General features: G+C 36.9%; 1 long non-coding RNA gene across 4 annotated transcripts in view; it reads right to left on the bottom strand.

Annotated features, from left to right (window-relative positions):
• LOC125617099 overlaps positions 1-13,467 on the bottom strand; it is a 76,051-nt gene that overhangs the window by 22,330 nt on the left and 40,254 nt on the right. For 3 of the 4 annotated variants that reach the window (XR_007347957.1, XR_007347955.1, XR_007347952.1), the window contains 2 exons: positions 9,557-9,638; positions 191-414 (listed from right to left, as the gene is read on the bottom strand). This is a non-coding gene — a long non-coding RNA (uncharacterized LOC125617099). Of the gene's footprint in view, positions 1-190; positions 415-9,556; positions 9,639-10,332; positions 10,759-13,467 lie in introns of those variants that run through there. The other variant, XR_007347956.1, reaches the window with a different exon arrangement.

The raw sequence follows: 13,467 nt of genomic DNA, 5'->3' as shown, positions 1-13,467 counted from the left end.
GGGAGGGAGGGAGGGAGGGACTAAGAAAGAATGCAAGGAAGGGGATTTGAGATTATAACCCTAATCCTGGCAGAATTCTTCAAACAAGTATCATTGAACTGCTAGCATCTAAGCATTAGCAGTTAACAGGATTTTTGAAAGAAAATTATAAAGCAAACAATTAAAATATCTGATGCAAGGGAGTGCTCACCTCTCGGTCATGATGTCATAGCCGGCAACTGAAGCTCAGCCTGCATTGTTCCTCTGCAAGAGTGGTTTCCGTCAACACTTCCAGCATCTATTAGTTGTGTCCTGACTCTGGCCTTGCCTCAATTCAGGCCTGCTTCCGGCTTATTGGTGTGAGTCACACTGTCCTTGTACAGGGTGATGAGTCAGATGGCTCGGCCAAATACTTCAGTAAATGGAGGTTAGGGACTAATATGAAGTCATCGAAGTTCACATGAAAGGGACAAAGGAGACCTCACAAGGTTGCTGCTGAAGTCTGGTTTATAAATAGCCTTTCTCTACAGATCAAAGCCCAAACAGGAAACATCTAAAAACTCTCTCACACCTAGGGGTTGTGAAAAATTGATCATGCCAGATCAATGCCATCTCCATTCTCCTCCAAAAGGAGAACATCAATAGCTTCGAAAATAAAAAAATAAAAAATGTGGCCCCATCAGCAATACAAACCAAAGAACTCAGATAGACTTCATGTGAGCCATATATTTTCTTTATGGAAAATTCTGGGATGATTCCATGATGACATATGGTCTCTGATATAGAACCACCCTAGTCAGCCTGATCAACTAAATTTCTGTAAATACACTCTAGGAGCTAGGCAGCCTCCATGTTAAACTCAAGGATGTAAATGTGAACTAAACAGAAGTGATCCCTGCTTCCTGGAATTTACAGTCTGATATAAAGACAGATAATAAAATAGTATGTATATATATACATACTATATATATAATATGCATATATATGCATATTATATATACATACTATTTTATTATATATATATATAATAAAATATAGTTCGTACTCATATATATGAGTACGAACTATATTATTCCTCTCAGAGAAAATAATTTTTAAAATCTTTATTATATGATGTGTCAATTTTGGTAAACAGGTGTAACTGCAATTTTGATTACAATATCCAAAAGATTGAAAATACGTTCCAAAATGATAAGGCTTGCTAAGTTGATGGAGAAGAAAAAAAAAATTATTTCTCAATGTAGACTGAGTCCTGTAGGACAAACTACAATTCGCATGCCTTTCTTCTGGAGAAGAAAATGATATAACAAATCATTCCAATGGTTATGACTACTAAACATTATCATTTTATTTTGTAAGGATCAGTGAACTAAGAAAACTCATTTTATTTCAGAGAATTGTGAAATTTGAGAGTTGGGAAGCCGTTTTGTAATAAAATCCTATTCTCTCTCATTTTAAGATCAGGAAGCCAAGTCTCAGAAAATGTTTCTTCAACATCACACCCAGAGGCATATCAGTGGTGGAAGGAGAACTCAGATTTCCTGATTCTGTGTTCCCCTTTCCAAGACAAGTTGTAAGGTGCCTGTTCTTTTTTTTTTTTTAGGAGTGCTAATTTACCAAAGGCATAGAGATAGTAGTTTGCTTTTAAAATTCTCTTGCTATGTCTCTCTCCCACATACATACACACACATGAACATGACTTAAAAAAATCTTGAAGGCAAAAGTTTTCAACTACTCATTGCTTCATGACAGGGACACATTCTGAAAAATGTGTTGCTATGGAATTTTGTCATGCCACATCATAAAGTGCACAAACTTTTACAACTATGATGTCACTTGGCAATGTAATCCATGGGACCACCATCATATACACAGTCCAAAGCTGATAAAAGTGTCATTATGCAGGTCATGATGGTATACAGTAATCAAATCTTCCACTAGTGCTATATAGCAAACAGAAAGAAAAATCTGTTCTTTGTTAATTCAACTTGACAAACAGCTTTTAGACAAAGCACAATTACCCAAGATACTTTGCTTGTACTTGTGAGATTGATATTATATGAAAAAGTGTTTAGTGTTTAAACATAAAAGCCCAAGTGGAACAGACTAGAACTCTTTCAAGGACTAATATTGTATTATTATACTTAGTTTTTGGCAAGGAAAATTTTTTTCCAAGGTGACATTCATGTATGTTCTGTGGTTATTTAAGGTTTATTTTATCAACTTAATTTATTTTATATACTCAAATAGCATAAACTCATCTATAGTTGATTAAGAAAAAAGACAACTGAAAAAATAAATTTTAAGTGTAAATTTCTTCAAAAGCAAGACAGAAATTTAATATGTTCATTCCATGTTCTAAGAACACATTTATATCTCCTGAAATTTGGTGTCATCTTAGCTTGAGTCACATGGCTTAAAGTGTGGCAGGAGGAAAGAGCTATGAAACCTACTCCACCTTCTCTGGCTGCTGGGGGTGGTGCCACACAGCTGTGAAGATATAACTGGCATTTCTTTCTGTAGGACTGTTATCTCATGTAAACACTGAAACACTTGCAAGGATTATTTTGTAACAGCAGCAAAATGCCCTTATTTTCCCTATAATCTAAATAAGACTTGGTGTAGGTCCCAGGAACAGAGAGATCTGGTAAGACAATAATATACACAGCAAAACAGGCTCCATGCCAAGTCTAGAAGTATACATGAATCATATGTGTACTATAACATAAATCATGTACATTAAAGGAAAAACATCTTGCCAAGAGCCCAGGAATCAGTTAGGTCGTGGAATGCTAGTGTAAACCTGCTCCCATTAAATAGACCTCCACTCGTGAACATTTTAAACATGTGAAGATCTTTCTGCTTAACCAAATGTTGTTTATGCACTGATCAGTCTTTCTGAATTTGTAGAAGCAATGATACTAAACTTTTAAATCGGTTTCTTGAAAGAAGGAAGCAAGTCACTTAAGTGCACCAGGCTTCATGGCATGCATTCATTTCAAACAATGCAATCATGCTAACCCTACCACAGAGTGTCTGAAATGAAATTCTATAAATTAACTTATGTTCCTAGGTTTATCATTATAATTTCAGAGGTGGGATTCTGTCACGAAAGCAATAATTTGACACCAATAAATGAAAACAGCAAACCTTAGTGTTTTAGTCAGGTTTTTTGCTGCTGTGACCTGACAAGAACAATTTTAGAGAAGGAAAAGTTTATTTGAGGGCTCACGGTTTCAGAGGTCTCAGTCCATAGAAGGCCAGCTCCATTCCTCAGGGCTTCAGGTGAGGAAAAACATTGTGGCAGAAGAGTGTGGCAGAGGGAAGCATCTCACATGGTGATCAGAAAGAAGAGAGAGAGAGACTCCACTCTCCAGATAAAAAATATATACCCAAAAGGGATTCCCCCCAATGCCCACCTCCTCCAGCCACACCCTTCCCACCTTCAGTAACCACTCAGTTAATCCCATCAGGGATCACTTCTCCTCTAAACCTCTTGCATTGTCTCACACATGAGCTTTTGGGGGACACCTCACAGCCAACCTATAACATTTAAACAGCACAGCTATACTTCTTTAAAAATAATCTATTTTATAGAAAACCTAATTTTCTAAAAAAAAAAATATCAATTATTCTCTATACGGATAAAAGTGCCAAAAAGTAAATTTAGTAATAAAGTTGCAGATAACGGGGTGATCACCAATGAAAAATATGGGAAGAACAAGTATCAGTCTCCCTGAAGGAACATAGACCTTTTAAGATTAGTATATTTACAGAAAACTGTTCTAAAAAAATTAATAAAATAAATAAAATAAAAACACCCCCTAGGAAGAAAACTGTTTTGGACAACCTGACTTTCTTTGATCAAAAGTTTTCGGCTCTTTTATGTGGCCATGTCTTTACAGATGCATTCTTTGACACCTGACAGAGTATATGCAATAAGTGAATATCAGAGTTAAGATTCTGTTGTTGTTTTATTTGAGGCTTGTTATAAAGGATTTCAGGTTGGATCATACTAAGCAAAATGAAAGACGGAAAAACTAAGTCAATTTTCTTTTTGAAACAGTAAACAATAGTAGACAAGTTGGTTAACAGGAACATTATACTGTGCGTGTGTGAGAGTGTGTGTATACAAATAGGAACAAACAGCAGACTGAACACACTTTCTCTCCCGTCCCAATTATTCTGACATGACTGAATATATTAAACACATTCAGACAGCTCTGGCAAAGAAGAAATCGTGATGTCAACAACAAAGATGTTGAGATCATCATAAAAGATACAGAACAGAGAGCATCAAGTTCTTGGCAAAATAAGACAACAGAAAAACTCTGAGGAGAGAAGCAGTGTGGAGATGACGGGGATTATGGGAACTTCTGGCAGAAGGATGTGAAGGAACAGTTGTCTCCGAGATTAATCCGTGCAGTGCATTTTGAGCAACTGCCTGGTCATCCAGCCCAGAGAACAGAGATTGCCCACAGGCTAAAGCACATTAGTGCCAGCTCTGAGACCCAAGAGAGGGGGCCATTCACTATCACAGGGACCTAGTGATGATACCCTGGAGGACAGTGAGAGGCTCCATCTCCTCCTGCTAGGCTGTCCTGTTCTGTCCCCACAGTCATTGCAGACAAGCTCCTATAATCTGAATCAATTCAAATGAGTACAAGCATTTATACATCCTCCAACTAAGAAGCCAGAAAAAGAATGATATGGGATTTAAGAAATCATGGCAAGAGAAAAACAATTAAATGTGTATTGTTCAGTTTAAATCATTTCAAATCATTGGTGCATACTAGTAAAAGTTATTATTTTTATTATGATTTGAAATTAAAATTTCAAATGATCCCAAATTTGAAGGTGGTCAGGCAGAGGAAAATGAAAATACTTATCACTCTCATTTTGCTTTCTGGGAACATACAAATGCTGATGAACTCTGCAGTCAAAAACTAATTATGTTTGAAGAAAGATCTTACAAATTTAAAATAAAACTTCTAGTTAAACATAATGGATTAGCTTTACAGATTTATTTTATTTCCTTTTAGAATACTGCTAAAAACTTTAAAGGAAATTAAACATGCACATAGCACGCTCACATACATATACATAAACAAACAGATGTTTGAAACCAATAAGAGCAAAGAGAATTTGAAAAGAAATGATAGCAAATGAGGTTTGTAGAATAAAAAGAGAAAGATGGAGACCAAGACACAGGACAGAAAAAGAGAAGAAAGTGGTTGGATAAGTGGTAACTGATTTAATAGTTTGGGACTGACAACAGGAAGCAAGACAATTTACAAAAAAGAAACCCAGAATGATTGGAATCAATAGGAGTTTCATCTCTGAAAATGAGAAAGGCATAAGAACCCCAAAATTTTCCCCATACCAATAACTAGGTGATTACTTCATACCTACCTGAAGAAGACCAGAAAAAAAGATTCTGAAAACATTGAATCACAAAAGTTCTATGTTTCAGGGACAAGGAACAGAGCAGATTCAATGAAAGACTGCATTAAAATTCTGGGATCCCTCCAACCTCAGCAGCAGGATTATTATTTCTATTTCACCAAGACAGGAGTCTGAAAAAGCCCTCTCTAAGGAAACCATTAGGCCCAAAGGAAAACCCTACTTATAGGGTTGAATTCAGCCTATATATACAGTATTCTTATATGAGCCCTTTATGGTTAATGCATCCTGACTGGCTGGATGTCTCCTCTGACTGAATGACACCTAGACCATATAAGACGTTCAATATTTTTAAATGTCACCCTTGGGGACCCCCAGTTATAAAAAAAAAAAAAAAACTCTGTCTACTCTGGTTACTAAGAAGTTCAGCAGTCAATAAGACTCAGCCTCAATGCACACAGCAATCAACAGCTATTTAGAGCATCATTCTTAGATGTGAATAGCCAACCAAGGATTAGCAAATATGAGAAGCAAAGACAAAAATAGTAGCAATAACAACAACAATGAATACACAAAACTGCAGAAACAGAGATAATGCAGAGAGCAGAAGAAAACTTTTAAGAAATGACACTGGGAGATAAACATTGGAAGATATTTTATCCATGAAATAAGTGACAGACAATATGATTCTCTCTCTCTCTTTTTTAAAGAAACCACCAGAAATAAAATGAAGAATTCTTTCTGTCTGCAGAAACAAAAGAAATTAAATAAACAGAATTAAAAGCACAATTTCCTGTGTAGAAACTGCACAGGAGTTAGAAGAGAATAATAGAGGTGGAAAGCAATCATAAGTGGGGGGAGGACAATTCAGGATCAGTTCAGGAGATCAGAGATGAGAATTATTCTTTCAGAAGAAATAAACCTGGCAGGAGCTACCAATGAATTCATATAAGAAAACGTATCATAATTGAAGGATTATACAGATTAAAGCCTTCAGAATGACAGCAAATACCCCCAAGTGACCTAACTCGATGTACTGAAACATGAGTTTGGCTGATAAAGAAACAAAGGTAATCATAAGATCAACTGCTTTCTGGTAAAATAATTAATGACTGAGTCTCTCTGCAGTTAATTAAATCAGTCACGAGGCTATATCATGCCAATTTGGGAGCAGTTGGGTTGAGAAGCAACGCTTTCTGTAATTCAAAAAAGTACTCCAGACCACAGATGTCTGAAAGTTCATGACTGCCCACAAGGAGTTACCTACCTACTAACTGGCTTGAATAGTGCTGAGAATCAATTTCTCTACTGGTCCAATCATCCAGAATGAGAACATTGAATAATGCTACAGAGACTCTGTCAACAACAACAGAACACTGGTCTCCACACATTTATTGAATACTTGCCCACATGAACATAAAAATACACTGGAAAGCAGGATTATCAGGTTATAGGGCCAGAAAGATGAGCAAAGCAATTAATCTATTTGAAGCTGTTTAAGTGAAAAATTCGAATATATGCAAAAAATAAAATAATAGGATCATAAATGCCATGCATCACCTTCAATAATTATAAACCTCTGGTCAATTCTGTTTTATATATACCCTCACCTAATACCCCTCCCCTCAATATCACTAAGTTATTTTAAAGCAAACTCAAGATATCACATCGCTTAGTGTATACCACCCCCATATACATATTTCAAAGATAAGAATATTTTCTTATATATAATCACAATTAATTATCAAAAATAAAGATAATTAACAGTAAGTACAAAGTATTGCTAACTATTCAATCATTGTTAACATTCCTTTAATTATCTACAAATTTTGCTTCATTTTTCTGATTCAAATCAAATTATTTTCTATTTGGTTACCCAGTGATATAGTATATACAGAAAAAAAACAACATTTTCAATGTTTTCCCTTCATTTGCTAGTTCTCAGATTTGTGAGTTATTTATCCAACACCCTCCAAAGATGACCAATGGTCTTTGGCTTTTGAGATGCACCTACACACATGTCTTAATATATCTATAGGTTTAAATATACTTGATGTGTTTCAATTTATTGCAGGTACTATTTTATTGATGGCCAAATTTTTCTATCTTTAAGGAAGAAAAAAAATGATGAAAGGGAGGAAAGGAAGTAAACAAAAACAATATTATCACCAACAATAATATTAAGAAAACAGCTTGATTTCTTTTTAATTGTACATACTAATTGTACATTTTATGGTGTACAGTGTGATATTTCAATAATAAGTGATATTCAAATCAGGATAATTAGCATATTCATCACCTTAGATATTTATCACTTCCTTGTGGTGCTAACATTTAAAATTCTCTCTTCTATTTTAGGATATATAATAAATTATCACTAACTATAGTCACCCTGCTGTGTTATGGAAAACTAGAACTTATTTGTCTTCTATGGATATAATTTTGTACCATTAGTCAATCTCTCCTTATCCCACCACCACCCCACCCTTCCCAACCTTCGATAACTTCAGTTCTACACTTTGCTTCTTTGAAATCAATTTGCTGATAAGCTTCCACATATGAATGAGAACAAAGAATGTTTGCCATTCTGTGCTGGACTACTTCAACTAACATAACATCCCCCAGGCTTAACCATGTCGTCACAAATGACAAGATTTCATTCTTTTTATGGCTGAGTAATACACCATTGGGTACATATGCCATATTCTTTATCCTTCATCCACATCATTTAGGCTGATTCCATTTTCTGGCTGCTAAGAATAATAATAGACATGGGGATACAAATATCTCTTTGACAGGCTGATTTTCTTTCATTTGGCTATAACCTCAGCAATGGGATTGCTGGATCAAATAGTATTTCTATGTCTAGTGTTTTGAGGAATCTCCAAACTGTTTTCCATACTAGCTATACTAATTTACATTCCCACCAACAGTGAATTATCCATTTTTCTTAGGGTATATCTATAGACTTCGTCACTTGAAATAATTTCTGCATGAGATTAAGCCACTCATTTGAGATTTGGTTTTATTTATATCATTTTCCTTTCAAATTAAAAAAAAATTGCTTCATTTTATGATTAATTTTTTATAATCATATTAAACATTTATATGCTTTTGAAATAAAAACAAAAACAAAATATATTCAGACGCAACTAGCTTCTATCTCTTCCATTCCATTTCCTCGCTCTCCCATGAATAAACATTTTCTGTGATTTTTTTTAATGTAAGCAAATTTATATTCAGATTACTTTTCCTTAAAGGCTAGCATACTATAGACACTTCTCCCCACAAAATTTTTTAACTCAATAAAAAGCCGTAGGGATCATTTCATAAACTTACTGATTTTTTTTTTAAAGTGCATTACATCCCAGCCCAGATGAGAAATTTTGGCCATAAAATGGGCTGTTTGGGCTACTGCTGGGAAAAAAAAAAGAAAGAAAGATTTAATCGAAATGTATTATAAAAAAATATGCAGATTGGGGCTTTGTAGTAAATCTTCATAAAATGACTCACCAAGTTCACAGCATCACGGCATCGTGCTGGGAAAAATTAGAGTAGGTGGCTTTGCTTCTGAGAGGCATACACAGTGTACAATTTTACCATGCAAAATGCTTTTGCTACTACAATTTTCCTTTGCTTTGCCTTTTTGAAAAGTAATGTTCCTTCCTATTTTAGTGGCACCATTTGCATTCCTATTATTCACACTGAACTGTGATTTCCATTTTTATCTTTCCTTTGTTACTTGTTTTCATTCCAGCATTTCTCCTCTTGCTCTTTGCCTTTCCTTTATCTTGCCCTTAAATGGAGGCCTCGTGCTATGGGAACAGTGCCATGAATTTTCTAGCCATCATGCCAGGCCTTGTCCCAATTTAATGCTATAAGTTCCCTTGAACCATTGCCAACAAAGCTAGGACATCCCACACACATTTGCTATGGAAACACCTTCATGACTAATGGTCTCTCAAATTAAGGCATTTTAAAATTGAAGCTAGAAGTGGTTTTCTTTTCTTTTCTCTTTTTAAAGCATATTCTGCAGCTTAGGAAAAAAGCAAAGCAATTCCCTAAAAGTCATGAGTTGCCATATTATTATATGGAGCATATTTTAGAGGTAAACTCCTACAACCCCAATCCCAAGGTATGGGCATAATGAAAGCCAGAGTTTGCTCCTACTCACCTGTGTCTTTAACAGCAACCTCTGTTTTCTTCTGCTCCCTGTTTATGAGTTCAGGTCTCTGAGTTGTGCCAAGTGCTTTCCCCTAAAATCAAAACAGGCATCCAAGACCCTGCATGGTGTGCATGCTGCCAAATCACCAAATCACAGCCCACCACTTTTTCCTCTCACACTGTACTAGTAAATTGCAGAGACTTGTTTAGACCCACCAGGCCATTCTGTGTCCTTGTTCAAGCTATTGCCTCAGTCAAAGATTATGCCCATTTCCCAGGCAAATCATCTCCCTTTCATTCTTCAACGCCTTGTTCAGGTGTTACCTGTTCTATGATTTCCTATCACATCTTCTCCTCCCATCCAGAGAGAGCTGATCATTCCCTCTCTGTATGATTTTTTTTTTTTTAATGTGCCCATGGAACTGTGACTGTCCCTAAGGTAAATTTGTTTCCCACCACCTGGCACCGTGCTTGACAAATATTGGTTTTTGCTCAATTAATGGCAGTTAATTAAATGATTGAATGAATCAATGGACATGTGACTATTCGCATCAGCTGTCATTTCACTACCCTCATTTTCTTCTAATCTTGAACTTCTACCTCCTACCTGGGCCCCTAACAGAAGACAGAACTGGCCTGCCCAGGAGTCATGTCTCCAGATTTCAATGAATGAGTGGCAAAAGCTGATAATCTGATGAGTTTATCTATCCCAGTGAGGGAAGACTAGAACAGTGTCTCCCCAGTTCATTATAAGATTCACCTCCATAAAATTATATATGGCCGGACCTTGTTCTGATGTATTTCCATTCAGTAGGTATCAGTTTGACGAAAGATCTCTCTATTCTTCTTAAAGCATTTTCTTGAACTTCCCTTGAACTTTTTTAGAAAGCATTTAAAAAGCACTTTCTTGCAGTGATGAGGCAAGGTTTGGAACTACCTGATGAGAAACACAATCACTGTACATCCATTGTGCTCTCTAACAGAAACCATCAAAAGACACACCCTGCTGTTTTGCCCAGCTCCTGGATGGCCAAGCAGTGACTCTGTGACTCGATAGAGAAGACAGAAGGGAAACGTTGTCTTTTTTATGTGATCTGCAGAAGTCAATCCTATTCTACTTGTGAGCTAATTGTAGGTCAGCTCCCTGACCACAGAAGTGAGATGTTATTCTTTATTACATTTACATCCTTGCAATAGATGTAAGTTTTAGACACAAGTCCACTTAAAAGCTTAAATAAACATACTGTACCAAAAAAACATTTAGGGAGTAGGTCAGCAGTCTGAAATCTCATTGTCTAGGAAGGTAAATGGCTTCACTTATACTTACTTTTTTCTCAGTATCAGGCTTCCCCTCCCCCCCACAACCCCCATCTTTCCCCAATAGCCACTCTTCTTTCCCTGACTCTACAGGAGCAAGGTTCAACAGATCAGCAGCTTCCTCCTTTGATAACCACATGATTTCTTTTCTTTCCTTTTTAATTTTTTTTGTAGTTTTTCTATTTACTAATACTTTTGGGGTTCCCAGTAAAATCTTAGTTTACTAAATATCCCAAAGGAATGAAAGACCTAATTTTAGGTAAAATAGAAAGTGCACTATCAAAGCACCTGGCTGTACCCATCCTTAACTGTCAGAGTGACAAAGGGGCAGGGAGAAGTGGCTCATTTCCTCCTTCTTACCATCAACATCTCTATGAAAACTGAGCTCAGCTGTTCACACCCTGGGCAGGGGCTGCTATCAACCACATCACAACCAGTTGAGAAGAACAGGATGTTATGAGTACAGCACAAACCTCCGAGGTAGACTCAAAATCATATTTCCCAGGCTAATGCTTACCTGTTTTCTTTCATTTTCAAGAGAAAACTCTTGTGTTCTATAAAATGTAAGCAAACCCTACCATAGAGAAGAACAGTGCCGAAATGACAGACCTCCTTATTTTCATTTTATTAATGGAAAGAAAGCCCACTCTGGATTTATAGAACCCCAGCTCTGCTCTTTTGTGGTTGAAGCACTTGCAGGGTGTATGTCAGACATTTCACCCACTCTTAGGCTGCAAAATGAAGACACAGAAGTCAGGTGGGATTCTTCTATTGAACCTTGTTCTGGTACTCAGAAAGCAAAACAAGATAACAAAAGGAGGCACTGATAAGGAAACTGAAGTTGAAGAGTTTGACCCCTAATATTGCACATGCTCAGTAGGTGCTCATTTGTGAGCCTGAGTGCACCCCTCTGTAAATAGCAGTTAAAAAACAAATGATCCCACTGTGCAGTCCACCGGCTGTTGGGCCTGACTTTGATCACGGGTCACTGCTGAGCTGATACCATGCTGGTTGAGATGGAATTTTAGAATCAGACATATCTGGGTTTGCATCTGGATCTACGACTATTGTTGGAGGGATCTCATGCATGTGACTTAACCTTTCTGAACCTGTTTCCTTTAATTCACTTATGGGAGAACTGACTGAAAATGCATGGCAAGGATTTACAGTGTCTGTCACTTGAGAAGCACTCAATTGTTATTTTTATTATTAAATAAACATATTAATCAGAACCCAGTTGGTCGTAAGGGAAACAAACTTAACTCAAAATGGCTTAAAAAAAAATGGAAATGATTGCCAAGTTTGATTTAGGCACATGTAGATCTTGGGCCCAAAGGAAGTCCCAGAACTTGATATTCACCCCACCTTCTTCCTTCACGTGGCTCTGCTGGGCTGTTTGGCCTTCATTCTTCTGCAGGTTCCTGAACAATTCTAGGCTTATATTCTCCCAGCTGAGAAACCCTGGCTCTATCAAAAGTTCTCTTTGTATCTCACTAATGGGTCAATAGACCCATCTCTGAGCCCGACATTGTGGCAGAGACAGAGGGAAAGAGACAGAGAGAGAGGGGCATCCCTAACTGACCAAGCTTGAGTCGTGTGTCATCCTGAGACTGGATGGAGAACGATGCCAGCCCCACTCAGGCCACAGCAATTCAGAGTGTGAGATGAGAGTCTCCCAAAGGGAGATGAAGTCACCCTATCACTCAAGAAAGTAGGTGTGAGTACTGAGTAAAGGTCCAAAAATTAACTTCTCTGTTCTTAAGCACTTGCAGAGAAAGTACCAATTTCACCTTCCAGTTGATGGAACAAGGTCTTCAAAAATGGAAAGACTTCTCCCAGACCCCTTCTAAGGCAAAAGAAATAGGAACTATGGGAATAGACCTCTGACTCATCATCCCCCAAGGCATCAAGCTGCAGTAGATACCCCGGAGGACTTTGGGGAAGGGAAATGCAGCTCTTCTTGATGTCAAGCCAAAAGGCCATCCATAGAAAAGCTTTTCTTGGTCACTGTGTGTGGTTTTGAGATGTATGAATTTGTTCTGATTCATTTTGAGTTTTTCTTATGTTTTTTTTTTTTCTGTACTTCATGTTAAAGAGAAGCCCATCAAACTGTTTCCTTTCATATGGTCCTAATTAAACCTCACTCCAAAATAGTGCTCCTTCATTCTAATGTCCCTTTCTCCTCGAATTTCATCACTTATTGAATAAAAAAAGGAGCTAAAAATGTCCCCATGTTTTCTAACCACTGGCCAGAGGGAGGACAGCTCTTTTTCAAAAGAAATCCAAACAAACTTGTCTGACATATTTCTTCTTACCAAAGCAGTTTTATATTAATTGTAGAAAGGTTAGAAGATATAAATAAGCAAAAAATAAAGGGAGGGAAAAAATAAAAGAAGAAGAGAACAAAGAAATGAAAGAACAATGGAGGGCAGAAGAGAAAAGAAAGGATAATATCAGCCCAGAGAAGCCCTTGCTAACCTCTTCACAGTCTGCCTTTCAAAGCTTTCTCTTTACATATTTAGTGGGGTTTATTTTTTTTCACAAAGACAGGATTATACTCTTTTGTAACCTGCTTGTGCCACTACTCCATACATCCAAATTATT

This window comes from Marmota marmota, unplaced genomic scaffold (genome assembly GCF_001458135.2).
Source record: "Marmota marmota marmota unplaced genomic scaffold, marMar, whole genome shotgun sequence".
Classification (NCBI taxonomy): Eukaryota; Metazoa; Chordata; class Mammalia; order Rodentia; family Sciuridae; genus Marmota; species Marmota marmota.
This window is presented reverse-complemented; position numbering and strand designations above follow the sequence as displayed.